The following is a 13905-nucleotide window of genomic DNA, read 5'->3' as shown; positions in this document are numbered from 1 at the left end:
TACGTTGAGCCTTAAGGAAAGACATAACTCTACTAGGAGTGTGATCTAAAGTACCACTCCACTCAACACGCGGAATACCTGGCATAGCCAGCAATACGGTCTTGGCGTGACAAACAAGAATAGCAAAATGGGGCGACAACCAGTCCATGCCCAAGATAATATCAAAATCAACCTTGCTGAGTAACAATAAATCTGCTCTGGTCTCAAAACCACGAATAGTAACCAAACATGACCGATAAACGCGGTCCACAACAAGAGAATCCCCCCCCCCCCCACAGGAGTAGAAACATAAACAGGAAAAACTCAAGAAAATCTCGAGGTACACCAAATGCGGAGCAAAATAAGAAGACACATAAGAACAAGTAGAGTCTAGATCGAATAGAACCGATACACCTCTATAACAAACCATGACAATACCTGTGATGACAGAATCGAAGGCAGCAGCCTCGGTACGGATAGGTAGGGTAGCAACTGGGGCTGTAACCATAGCCTGAGAACTCTGCGGGGCACGTTGTGGCCGAGAAGTCTGTGGAGGTGCACTGCTCCCGAGTCTAGGGCAATACCTCACCACATGGCGTATGTTACCACACTCAAAGCAACCTCGCGACTGACGTGGCAGTGGGAACTATGCGGTACAGGTAATCCAAGACCCCTGAACACCTGAAACTCTGTGGGAACTCTGAGATGCAAACTGAGCTGGATGACTCATAAAACCTCTACCATGACGCACCCTGCCTCCAAAATAAGGACCATTATATCTCCCCGGTCTACGAGGTCTACTTACTCCTCTATACTCTCCCTCCTGACCTCGTCTGTCCTCTCTCTTCTGGACCCACATGTCCCCTACTCGGCGAGAGGTCCTCACCACCCGCTGAGCTGGGACCACAGGCTGTGTTGCCATGATACCTGGAACCTGACCAATGGAAACTCGCTGCTCTGGAGTGGGGGCGGCGGGAGTCTGGGTCCCTCCCCCGATCTGTGAAGTAGTCGGTACAACCTGAACCAATCCCGCCTGAATCAACGTACCAAACAAGCTCAGGAACTGTGCCAAAGTCTCCTGAACAGCTGGAGTAGTAGTAGCCGTAGGCGTGTCAGGTGCCTGAACTCCGGTTGAATCTGTTGATGGTACCTCGGCGGCAGCTCGCGCAGGTGCTCTCGCTGCACCACGTGCGCATCCTCGGCCTCTACCCCGGCCCCGGCCTCTGACGGCTGCAGTAGGGGGCGCGGGTGCCTGATCATCTCGAGTAGCACGTGTCCTCACCATCTGTGAGAGAATAGAAGGCAGAAGTTTAAGATTGTGATGTCAAAAATTCTCGCACGATAGGGAATCAAATGAAGTGAAATTTTCCAAACGGTTACATAGCCTCTCGTAGATAAGTACAGACGTCTCCGTACCGATCAGCGAGACTCTAATAAACTGGCCTGTGTTCCGTGACTCCTATGAACCTAGAGCTCTGATACCAACTGGTCACAACCCCAGTTCGCCCTCCGTGAACATGTCGTGATGGTACCTAGACCCTACGACTAGGTAAGCCTAACAATGCGGAAATAATATAACTTGCGGAAACAATTAATTAAACTAAGCAAAAATAGAAGGAAATTGTATATAAGTGCCACTTGGCATATACAACTCAAACGCGGAAGTCTACCATATCATCCCAAAACCCGAAAACTCAAGGGAACCACAGGCTAATAGAAATGTAATACACTGCTCTAACTCCAGAATGTCTAAACAACTGTGAGAAAAGGATAGACCGTCTACTAAAGCTGGAATAAGATAGAGACTCCTGGTCTGCGGACGCGACAGATATACGTCGAAGTCTCCGCTAGATCTCTCCGCCTCGAGGATAGTGCGCCTGAGTGGAGGTACCTGAATCTGCACATGAAAAACATGCGCAGGAAGGGCATGAGTACACCACAGCGGTACTCAGTAAGTGCCAAGCCTAACCTCGGTTGGGTAGCGACGAGGAAGGTCAGGGCCCTACTGAGATAAAATAAAATATAATAATAAACCTTGCAACAGCATAAAAATAAACAGAAATAACTAATAAAATTATGAAGTAAGACAAGTTATACGAAGCAACAATAGCACGCAGAGAATAAGGTAACACATAGTGAAACAGCTCAATATCAGTACCAACAACGAGGATCTCTCGGGATACCGTCCTGTAGTCCATTTCATCAACTGTCCGAGGAGCTCCCGGGATACCGTCCCATAGTCCACCATATGAGTATATCCGAAGGATCTCCCGGGATACCGTCCCGTAGTCCAACTATCAATGTGCAGGGGGGGATCTATCGGGAATCTAACCCGCAGTCCCAAAGTAAATGTGCAAGGGGATCTATCGGGAATCTAACCCGCAGTCCCAAAGTAAATGTGCAGGGGGATCTATCGGGAATCGAACGCGCAGTCCCAAAGTAAACAAATAAGAGGTAATACTAGCCTAACATGCTTCACGTAGTACAATTAAAGCAACTTAAGCAAATAGGCAATTTAAATCAACCAAACATACTTTTCTAATCTAACACAGGTTATAATTGCAAGTAGAATAAAGCAAATTCGAAAGAAACTCGGTCTCAATATCTTCAGTAAAAACCCGATTTTCAACAATTAGCTCAAGTACGCGCCCGTCACCTCACGTACAAGGCATTCAATTACCAAATATCATGTCCTAAGGGGAAAGGTCCCCCACACAAGGTTAGACAAGCCACTTACCTAAACTGGCTCTAAAAATCAACTTGAAATCACTCTTTTGCCACGAGTATCCGACTCCAAATGGCCCAAATCTATTCATTTCAATTACATCTCGTAAATAACATCTCGAGCAACTAATTCTACTATTTAATTTACAGCTAAGATGCAAATTTAGGTAAAATGACCAAAATGCCCCTCAAGCCAACGTGGTCAAAACCCGGGGTTCGAACCAAAACCCGGTTACCCATTCCCCCACGAACCCAAATATATAATTTGTTTCGAAATCGGACCTCAAATTGAGGTCCAAATCCCCAATTTTAGAAAAACCTAGGTTCTCCCCAATCCCCCAATTTCACCCATGAATTTCATTGATTTTAAGTGGAAAACATGTTAAATGATGTAAATGATTGAAGGAATTAAGTAAAAATTGACTTAAAATGATTCGAAAGAAGTTTTGTCCTTGAAAAATTGCCTATGGGGTTTGGGTCTTGAAAGAATGGTGAAAAATGGTGGAAAATCGACTAAGTATGAAATTGCTGGGTCTCAGTTATCGCAATTGCGAACTGGGGTTCGCAATTGCGAACCCCGACCAAATGTGGTAATTGCGAAGCTGGGTTTGCATTTGCGAACCCTTACTATTTTGCCAGATTTCGCATTTGCGAACATAAAGATCGCATTTGCGATCAGCCTAATTTCGCATTTGCGAGCACAAGGATCGCATTTGCGATCAGTGCCCAGGAATCCCTCGTTCGCATTTGCGAGAAAATAGATCGCATTTGCGATCATATGCCCAGGCCCAAGTCTTCGCAATTGCGATGCATAGCTCGCATTTGCGAGCTCGCAATTGCGAGGCTCATCTTCGCAAATGCGAAGATCACAGAGGAAATCATACTAGATTTTTACAAGTTCAAAAATGCAATCCGACACCTATCCAAAACTCACCCGAGCCCTCGGAGCTCCAAACCAAATATGCACACAACCTCAAGAACATCCTACGGACTTATCCGTGCGATCAAATCCCCAAAATAATATCATATACATCGAATCGAGCCTCAAAACTCATGATTTCCTCCAAATTTTCCTAAAACATCAAATTCCCATTTTAAGTCCACAACACGTCAAACGACGTTCGTTTTCAACCAAACTTTACAAAAAGCGCTTAAACCATATATAAGACTTGTACCGGGCGCCGGAACCAAAATACGGGCCCGATACCATAGTCATTTAATCAAATTTCATTTCCAATTTCCTTAATTATTTTCAGAAAACAATTTCACACAAAAATTCATTTCTCGGGCTCTGGACCTCGGAATTCGATTCCGGGCATACGCCCAAGTCCCATATTTTCCTCCGGACCTTCCGGGACCGTCAAATCATAGGTCCGGGTTCGTTTACCCAAAAAGTTGATCGGAGTCAAATTTATTCAACTTAATATCAAAAATTAGCATTTTTCTCACATAATTCATATCTAAGCTTTCCGGCTACGCGTTCGGACTGTGCATGCAAATCGAGGCAACCCCAGATGGGGTTTTCAAGGCTCAGAAGTACAAAATGGGTAAGAAAACAAGTGATGACCCCTTTGGATCGTCACATATATACTATCAATTGCAGCAATTGCATGTTCACAGGGTATCTCATCTAGCTGAAATTCAGAACAATCACATGTTCTTTTGTCTAGATCAACAATAAATTCCATACCCCCTTCTTTGACATTGAATTTGAGTCGATCAATGGGAAATACTCTAAATGTAAAAGCTGGTTTAATTTTATCTTCCAATGTTGCTTCTGCACAATTTGATAACTCGCGGAATATTCCTTCTGCAGTTGACCTTCTTCGTAAAACCAGCTTTGCAATTTTCTTGTATGAAATCCATCATTGTTAAAAGTGGCAATTCTCTTGCACGTCTCAAAACATTATTCATTGACTCAACAATATTTGTTGTTAACATATCATATCGTCGTCTTGGACAATGTGAACGACCCCCATCTTCCTGGTGGTTCCTCCATCAAATAATTGAATGTTTTCTTATCGACAGCAGCTATTTGGGACATGAAGTCATCAAATTCTGATTGATGGTATACTCTTGCAGCACTTTGAAAGAGGTTTAGTACAGTGTTTCTCACTCTTCTTTGCTTTAGATTCTTTTCTAAATGATATATGCAAATACCATGGTAGCACTCAGGGAAAACTTTTGCGATTCTATTTGCAATGGCCTTGTGTCGATCTGACAAAAATATTAAATCTTTACGAATCCCAATTGCTTTTCTTAATTCTCTGAAATACCATTCATATGATTCGTTATACTCTGAATCCGCTACCCCAAATGCTATAGGAAAAATCTGCTTATTTGTATCTTTTGTAACAACCAATAACAGAACACCTCTATATTTATTTTTTAGAAATGTTCCATCAACAGCAATAAGTGGTCTACAATACCTCCACCCAGAAATTGATGCACCATATATAAAAAACATATAAACATACCTGTTACATTGAAAAGTAAATAACATTCATGTCACGACCCGGATTTCCCACCCTCGGGGTCGTGATGGCGCCTACTCGTGGTAGCTAGGCAAGCCAAGAACCTTTACAAACATTACCCTATCTTGTTTTATACATGGTTGCACAATTAAATTATCAATGAATAAGCAGTTAAAAAGACAACGAAAAGTAAAATTTAGCGGAACTCTAAACTAAACATAGAAACAGAGTCTAGAAAGCCAATACATGTCTCTACCCAGCACCTGGTGTCACAACAATACACGGACTGTCTAGGATTACTATAAATAAGAGTTTGAAATAAAGGACATAGTCTGTTTCGAATACAAATGTCAACAGAACATGAAAACTGAAAGAAGAGACGTCGGGCTTGCGAACGCCAGCAAGGCTACCTCCTCGTGGACTGAAGGTCGGCTCCCTGACTACTGCTGCGCACCAAAAGCTGCTCCGACACCTGGATCTGTGCAAAAGAGCACAGAGTGTAGCATCAGCACAACCGACCCCATGTGCTGGTAAGTGCTGTGGGAAGTAACAACTTAAAGTAAAAGTCGTCCAGTAAAGAAGGAAATAACACAACTCAAACATTAATAAGGAAACAGAGATCAACAAGTGCACGGCATCACCCTTCGTGCTTTTACTCTCATCCTCACCAAGCAATGATATAATAAAATCTGAACGGCATCACCCTTCGTGCTTTTACTCTCGTTCCTCGCATATAATCAATAGAATCGGCATGGAATGGTACATCGTGCGGCACGGCATCACCCTTCGTGATTTACTCTCTTTCCTCACAATAAACAAATAATGCACGGCATCACCCTTCGTGCTTTACACTCTTTCCTCACAATAAAGAAACAATGCACGGCATCACCCTTCGTGCTTTACACTCTTCCTCACCCAAACAACAATCACAAACAAGGGCAAGGGAATAAACAAAACAATAATAGAAATCCCGGCAAGAGAACACAATTAAGCAATTAAATCCCGGCAAAGGTACAACATCAATAATCTCAACGTCCCGGCAAGGGAAAATATTCAATAAGCAACAATATCCCGGCAAGGGAGCAATTTAAATACTCTTTCTCTTCCTTTTTCCTTTGTTTCTTATTTCACTTTACCACTTGAGCCAATGCTCCAAACGGTCCAACCATTTCATATACGTTCACAATTGAAATATAACTTGAGCCAATGCTCCCCATTGCTCATAGGTCACAATTTCCTTTCACAAGCTTTCCACAACAAATAGGAATCATCACCAAGACAAGAGAAATACAACGAAGTCAAGATATTCACAATTTAAAGACTCACGGTCATGCTAGACACCAAGGTATAGATACTCGTCAGCATGCCTATACGTCGTACTCAACAAGAAGCAATTAGCAAGACTCAACTCCTAGTCCCTCAAGCTAGGGTTAGGCCAAACACTTACCTCAATGCCTTGCACACAACTTAAGCCTCAAGTATAGCTTTACCCCGCGATTCCACCGCCAATTCGCTTGTATCTAATCACAAATTACTTAATTATATTAATAAACACTAAATGAATCAACCCTAATGCATGAAAATGAGTTTTCCAAAGTTTTACCCAAAAAGTCAAAAATCGCCCCCGGGCCCACGTGATCAAAACCCGAGGTTCGAACCAAAACCCGATTACCCATTCCCCCACAAACTCAAATATGTAATTTGTTTTAAAATCGGACCTCAAATTGAGGTCCAAATCCCCAATTTTTGAAAAACCTAGGTTCTACCCAAAACACCCAATTTCCCCCATGAATATCTTTGCTTGTAAGTTGAAATCATGTTAAAAGATGTTAAGGAGTGAACAAAATAAGTTAGAAATCACTTACCAACGCTTTGGAGAAGAAGGGTTGTTTGAAAAATCACCTCTTATGTTTTTAGGGTTTTGAAAAATAAAAAATGACTGAAAATGAGACCCCCTGTGCGGACCGCATTAAATGGACCGCGGCCGCACAGGCTTACCTGAAGACCTGCAGTTCGGCACCATGTGCGGATCGCATAAAGCCGACTGCAGCCGCACAGCCTCCACCGCGCCCCGCACAAAGGCGACCTGCAACTCCTGAACCTGCGACATCTGATTTTCTAAGCCTAAGGCATCCCGGAACCTACTCAAACCTCACCCGAGCCCTCGGAACTCCAACCCAAGTATACACACAACCTCAAAAACATTCTACAGAATTATTCGTGCTATCAAATCGCCAAAATAACATCATAAACATCGAATTAAACCTCAAAATCCATGAATTTTTTCAAACTTCATAAAACATCAACTTTTCCAATTTAGGTCAGAATCACGTCAAACGACGTCCGTTTTTAACCAAATTTCACAGGAAGGACTTAAAACATACATAAGACCTGTACCGGGCGCCGGAACCAAAATATGGGCCTGATACCATCGCTTTCTAATCAAATTTTATTTCCAATTTCCTTAAACAATTTCAGAAAACAATTTTACAAAAAAATTCATTTCTCGGGCTTGGGGCCTCGGAATTCGATTCCGGGCATACGCCCAAGTCCCATATTTTCCTACGGACCCTCCGGGACCGTCAAATCACGGGTCTGGGTCCGTTTACCGAAAATGTTGACCAAAGTCAAACTTATTCATTTTAACATCAAAATTTAGCATTTTTCATAAAATTTCACATTTAAGCTTTCCGGCTACGCGCGGACTGCGCACGCAAATCGAGGCGACTCTAAACGAGGTTTTCAAGGCCTCGGAAGCACAGAATTCATTTAAAATAGGTGATGACCCTTTGGGTCGTCACATTCTCCACCTCTAAAACAACTGTTCGTCCTCGAACGGACAGAAGAAGGAAGTACCTGAGTCGGGGAAAAGATGAGGATAACGGCTCCGCATATCAGACTCGGACTCCCAGGTCGATACCTCAGGAGGCTGACCTCTCCACTGAACACGAATAGAAGGGAAACTCTTGGATCTCAACTGAAAAACCTGCCGGTCTAGAATAGCTACCGACTCCTCCTCATAAGACAAGTCCTTGTCCAACTGGACAGTGCTGAAATCTAACACGTGGGCCGGATCGCCGTGATACCTCCTAAGCATGGAAACATGAAACACTAGATGCACGGCTGATAAGCTCGGCGGCAAAGCAAGTCTATAAGCCACCTCTCCCACTCGGTCAAGAATCTCAAACGGACCAATGAACCTAGGGCTAAGCTTGCCCTTCTTCCCAAATCTCATCACGCCTTTCATAGGCGACACTCGGAGCAATACCCGCTCACCAACCATGAAAGCCACATCTCGAACCTTGCGGTCTGCATAGCTCTTTTGCCTAGACTGAGCTGAACGAAACCTATCCTGAATGATCTTGACCTTGTCCAAGGCCTCCTGACCCAGATCGTACCCAACAACCGAGCCTCTCCCGGCACAAACCATCCAACCGGAGACCGACACCGCCTACCATATAAAGCCTCATAGGGAGGCATCTAGATGCTCGACTGGTAGTTGTTGTTGTAGGCAAACTCCGCTAAGGGCAAGAACTGATCCCACGAACCTCCAAAGTCAATAACACAAGCTCGGAGCATATCCTCTAAGATCTGAATTGTCTGCTCGGACTGACCGTCCGTCTGGGGATGAAATGATGTGCTCAACCCGCGTGCCCAACTCTCGCTGAACTGCTCTCTAGAAGCGCGAGGTAAACTGCATTCCCTGGTCCGAAATGACAGATACGGGCACACCATGAAGGCGAACAATCTCCCGAATATAGATCTCAGCTAACCTCTCAGAAAAATAGGAGACTGCCGTAGGAATGAAATGTGCTGACTTGGTCAGCCTATCAACAATGACCCAAACCGGGTCGAACTTCTTCCGAGTCAGCGGAAGTCCAATAACAAAGTCCATAGTAATCCGCTCCCACTTCCACTTGGGAAGCTCAATCCTCTGAAATAAACCACCAGGCCTCTGATGCTTGTACTTAACCTGCTGACAATTCAAGCAACGAGCCACATATGCTACGATATCCTTCTTCATTCTACGCCACCAATAATGCTGCCGCAAATCCTGATACATCTTCGCGGCGCCCGGATGAATAGAGTACCGGGAGCTATGGGCCTCCTCCAAAATCAACTCTTGAAGCCCATCCACATAAGGCACACATACTCGACCCTGCAATCTCAAAACTCCACCATCATCTAAGGTAACATGCCTGGCACCTCCGCGCTGCACCGTATCTCTAAGGACACACAAATAGGGATCATCATACTGCCGATCACGGATACACTCCAATAATGAAGATCGAGCTACCGTGCAAGCTAACACACGACTGGGCTCAGAAACATCCAGCCTCACGAACTGATTAGCTAAGGCCTGAACATCCAAAGCAAGCGGCCTCTCATCGACCGGAATATAAGCAAGACTGCCCATACTGGCTGACTTCCTACTCAATGCATCAGCCACCGCATTGGCCTTCCCCGGATGATATAGAATGGTGATATCATAATCCTTCAACAACTCCAACCACCTCCTCTGCCTCAAATTCAACTCCTTTTGCTTGAACAAGTACTGAAGACTCTTGTGATCCGTGAACACCTCACATGCCACGCTATACAGATAATGCCTCCAAATCTTCAATGCGTGAACTATGGCTGCCAACTCCAAATCATGAACCGGATAGTTCTTCTCATGAATCTTCAACTGCCTCGAAGCATAGGCAATGACCTTGCCATCCTGCATCAACATTGCTCCAAGCCCAACACGGGAAGCATCACAATAAACTGTATAAGGCCATGAACCTGTGGGCAAAACCAACACCGGTGTCGTAGTCAGAGCTGTCTTGAGCCTCTGAAAGCTCGCCTCACACTCATCCGACCACCCGAACTGGACACCCTTCTGGGTCAACCTGGTCATCGGGGCTGCAATAGATGAAAACCCCTCCACGAACCGATGATAGTAGCTTGCCAACCCCAAGAAACTCCGAATCTCCGTAGCTGATGCTGATCTAGGCCAGTTCTTGACTGCCTCAATCTTCTTTGGGTCCACCTGAATACCCTCTGCTGATACGACATGACCCAGAAATGCAACTGAACTCAACCAGAATTTACACTTCGAGAACTTAGCATATAACCGACTATCCCTCAGAGTCTGAAGAAGCACTCTAAGGTGCTGCTCGTGCTCCTCCTGGCTGTGGGAATATATCAATATATCATCAATGAAGACTATCACGAACGAGTCCAAATAAGGCCTGAACACTCGGTTCATCAAGTCCATAAAAGCTGCTGGGGCATTTGTCAACCCGAATGACATAACCAGGAACACATAATGCCCGTATCGAGTGCGGAAAGCTGTCTTAGGGACATCGGATGCCCTAATCATCAACTGATGGTAGCCAGATCGCAAGTCAATCTTGAAAAATACCCTAGCACCCTGAAGCTGGTCGAACAAATCATCAATCATCGGCAATGGATCCTTATTCTTGATCGTTACCTTATTCAATTGCCGGTAATCAATACACATTCTCATTGACCCATCCTTCTTCTTGACAAATAACACCGGCGCACCCCTAAGGTGAGACATTGGGTCTAATGAAACCCTTCTCAAGCAAGTCCTGTAACTGTTCCTTTAACTCTTTCAACTCCGGCGGGGCCATACGATACGGCGGGATAGAAATAGGCTGAGTGCCCGGGACCAGATCAATACAGAAATCAATATCCCTGTCGGGTGGCATACCCGGCAGGTCTGAGCGAAAAACATCAGGAAACTCACAAACAACGGGCACAGAATCAATAGAGGGAACCTCAGCACTGGAATCCCGAACATAGGCTAAATATGCCAAACACCCCTTCTCGACCATACGCCGAGCCTTCATATATGATATAACACTGCAGGTAGAATGACCAGGAGTCCTCTCCACTCTAAACGAGGCATACCCGGTAAAGCTAAGGTCACAGTCTTGGCATGACAGTCCAAGATAGCGTGATAGGGTGATAACCAGTCCATCCCCAATATAATATCAAAGTCGACCATATCTAAAAGCAACAAATCTACACGAGTCTCCAAACCCCCAATCACCACAACACAAGAACGATGGACTCGATCGACCACGATAGAATCACCTACCGGCATAGACACATAAACAGGAATACCCAATGCATCACTAGGCATGACCAAATACGGGGCAAAATAGGACGACACATACGAATACGTAGACCCCGGATCAAACAACACTAAAGCATCTCTATCACAAACCAGAACCGTACCTGTAATGACCGTATCTGAAGCCTATGCCTCGGGCCTGGCCTGAAGAGTATAGCATCGGGGCTGGGCCCCACCACTCTGATCTACCTCTCTGGGACGGCCCGCTGCTGGCTGGCCTCCGCCTCTGGCGGTCTGAGCTCCATCTCTATAACCTCTACCTCCACCTCTGGCACCTCTACCCCCACCTCTAGCTGGCTGGGCGGGCTGTGGAACATCTGGTGCCTGAACCATGACACGAGAACCCTGGTGCTGAGAACTGCTCGGTGCTCGAGGGCATAATCTAGCAATGTGACCCGTGTCACCACAAGTGTAACAAGTCCTCGGTTGCTGAGTCTGCTGGCCCTGGCGACCTGAATGACCACCCCGGAAACTCTGAAGCAGTGGTGCACTGATAGGAGATAGCGGTGCACTGAAGGGCTGCTGATCAGAATAGTGCGTGTGAGAACCACAGCCACCTGAGGCACCGTGAGAAACCTGAAGTGCTGACTGGAAGGGCCTAGGAGGATGACCCCTATCATACGAATCTCTGCCTCCAGACGAGACACCACTGAATCTACCTGACTGACGGGGTCTCTTGTCTGCCCTATGACCACCCCCTGTGATAATACTATCTCAACCCTCCGGGCCGCATTGGCCGCCTCCTGAAAAGATATCTCGCTCCCAGCCTCTCTAGCCATCTGGAGACGAATAGGCTGAATGAGTCCATCAATAAACCGTCTCACTCTCTCCCTCTCAGTGGGAAGTATAACAATAGCATGGCGGGTCAACTCAATAAACCTGGTCTCGTACTGGGTGACTGTCATGGATCCCTGATGGAGACGCTCGAACTGCCTCCGATAGGCCTCTCGCTGTGTAATAGGGAGGAACTTCTCCAGAAATAGCGGTGTGCACTGCCCCCAGGTCAAGGCTGGCGATCCTGCTGGTCTAGCTAAGCAATAATCCCTCCACCAAGTCTTGGCGGATCCAAACAAGCGAAATGTAGCGAAATCAAACCCATTGGTCTCAACAATACCCATGTTCCGAAGAACCTCGTGGCAGCTTTCCAGATAATCCTGGGGATCCTCAGTAGATGCACCGCTGAAGGTAGTAGTGAAGAGCTTGGTGAACCTGTCCAAACTCCACAAAGCATCGGCAGACATAGCTGCTCCATCACCGGCCTGGGCTACCATGCCCGGCTGAGCTGCTCCAACTGGCTGAACTGCTAGAGTCTGAGTCTGGGGAGCTACCTGCTCCGGAGTACGAGTAGCAGGAGTCTGGGCTCCTCCTCCAGCCTGAGAGACGGCTGGTGCTACAAGAAGCAAGCCTGCACGGGTGACACTCTCCATGAGGCCCACCAATCGGACCAGAGCGTCCTAAAGAACTGGGGTAGCAATAAACCCCTTTGGGACCTAAGCTGGGCCCACCGGAACTGCTGGGGCTGGGGCCGGAACCTCCTCGTCAAAGTCAACCTGAGGCTCCGCCACTGGTGCTGCTGCTCGGGGCTGAGCTCTGCCCCTACCTCGGCCTCTGGCACCGCCTCGGCCTCGCCCTCTGCCCCTAGTGGGAGCTGCCTGGGGCTCGGACTGCTGGTCAGTAGATGAGGAAGCGCGTGTTCTCGCCATCTGCGAAAGAACAGAGTAGAAATTCAATTAGCTTTTGAGAAACAAAACCGCATGACGGGAAGGAAGAAGTGTGAAGTTTTCCTAACTCCGCAGCCTCTGGGGATAAATAAAGACGTCTCCGTACCGATCCCTCAGACTCTAAGCTTGTCCGTGAGTTGTGAGACCTATGTAACCTAGAGCTCTGATACCAACTTGTCAAGACCCGGATTCCCTACCCTCGGGGTCGTGATGGCGCCTACTCGTGGTAGCTAGGCAAGCCAAGAACCTTTACAAACATTACCCTATCTTGTTTTATACATGGCTAAACAATTAAATTATCAATGAATAAGAAGTTAAAAATAATTGCTTTTAATTTAGATTGGCCCCACACTAATCAGAATGCATGGGGAAGCTATGCTTTTAAAGCAATTTGCTATCAAATTTAATTAATCTTCTAAGCAAGTTGAATTTTTCGAAATGAGCTCTTGATCTCAGTAACTTCCCCCCTCTTTCTTACAATGGCATATCAGATAGATGCCTAAGTGAGGGTTGCAAGAAGTACTTAGTAGTGTGTAAGCCACTTTTAATACTAATTTAGTTGTTACTAATTAGGTTGAATCAAAATCTATAATACCCACTTGGTAACCAAGTAACATGCAAAGAAACTGGAGGGAATCTCATCATCTGGATAAGGTTCTCATCATCTGGACTTTTCCTTCCCCTTTCTTGAATAATTTGTTTCAACTTGGTAAGTAAAATATCTTGGTTAAACACAAGTTGTAATTTAGATAGAAAAATATAGGGGAGAAGAGGCCTATAAATTCATGGCTTTTATGAAGCAAAAAAATTGCACTCCAATAACACATTTTCTTATATAACTTTCTCCCTCTTATAAGCAATA

Source organism: Nicotiana attenuata, unplaced genomic scaffold (assembly GCF_001879085.1).
Source record: "Nicotiana attenuata strain UT unplaced genomic scaffold, NIATTr2, whole genome shotgun sequence".
Classification (NCBI taxonomy): domain Eukaryota; kingdom Viridiplantae; phylum Streptophyta; class Magnoliopsida; order Solanales; family Solanaceae; genus Nicotiana; species Nicotiana attenuata.
Note: the sequence above shows the minus strand (reverse complement) of the source record.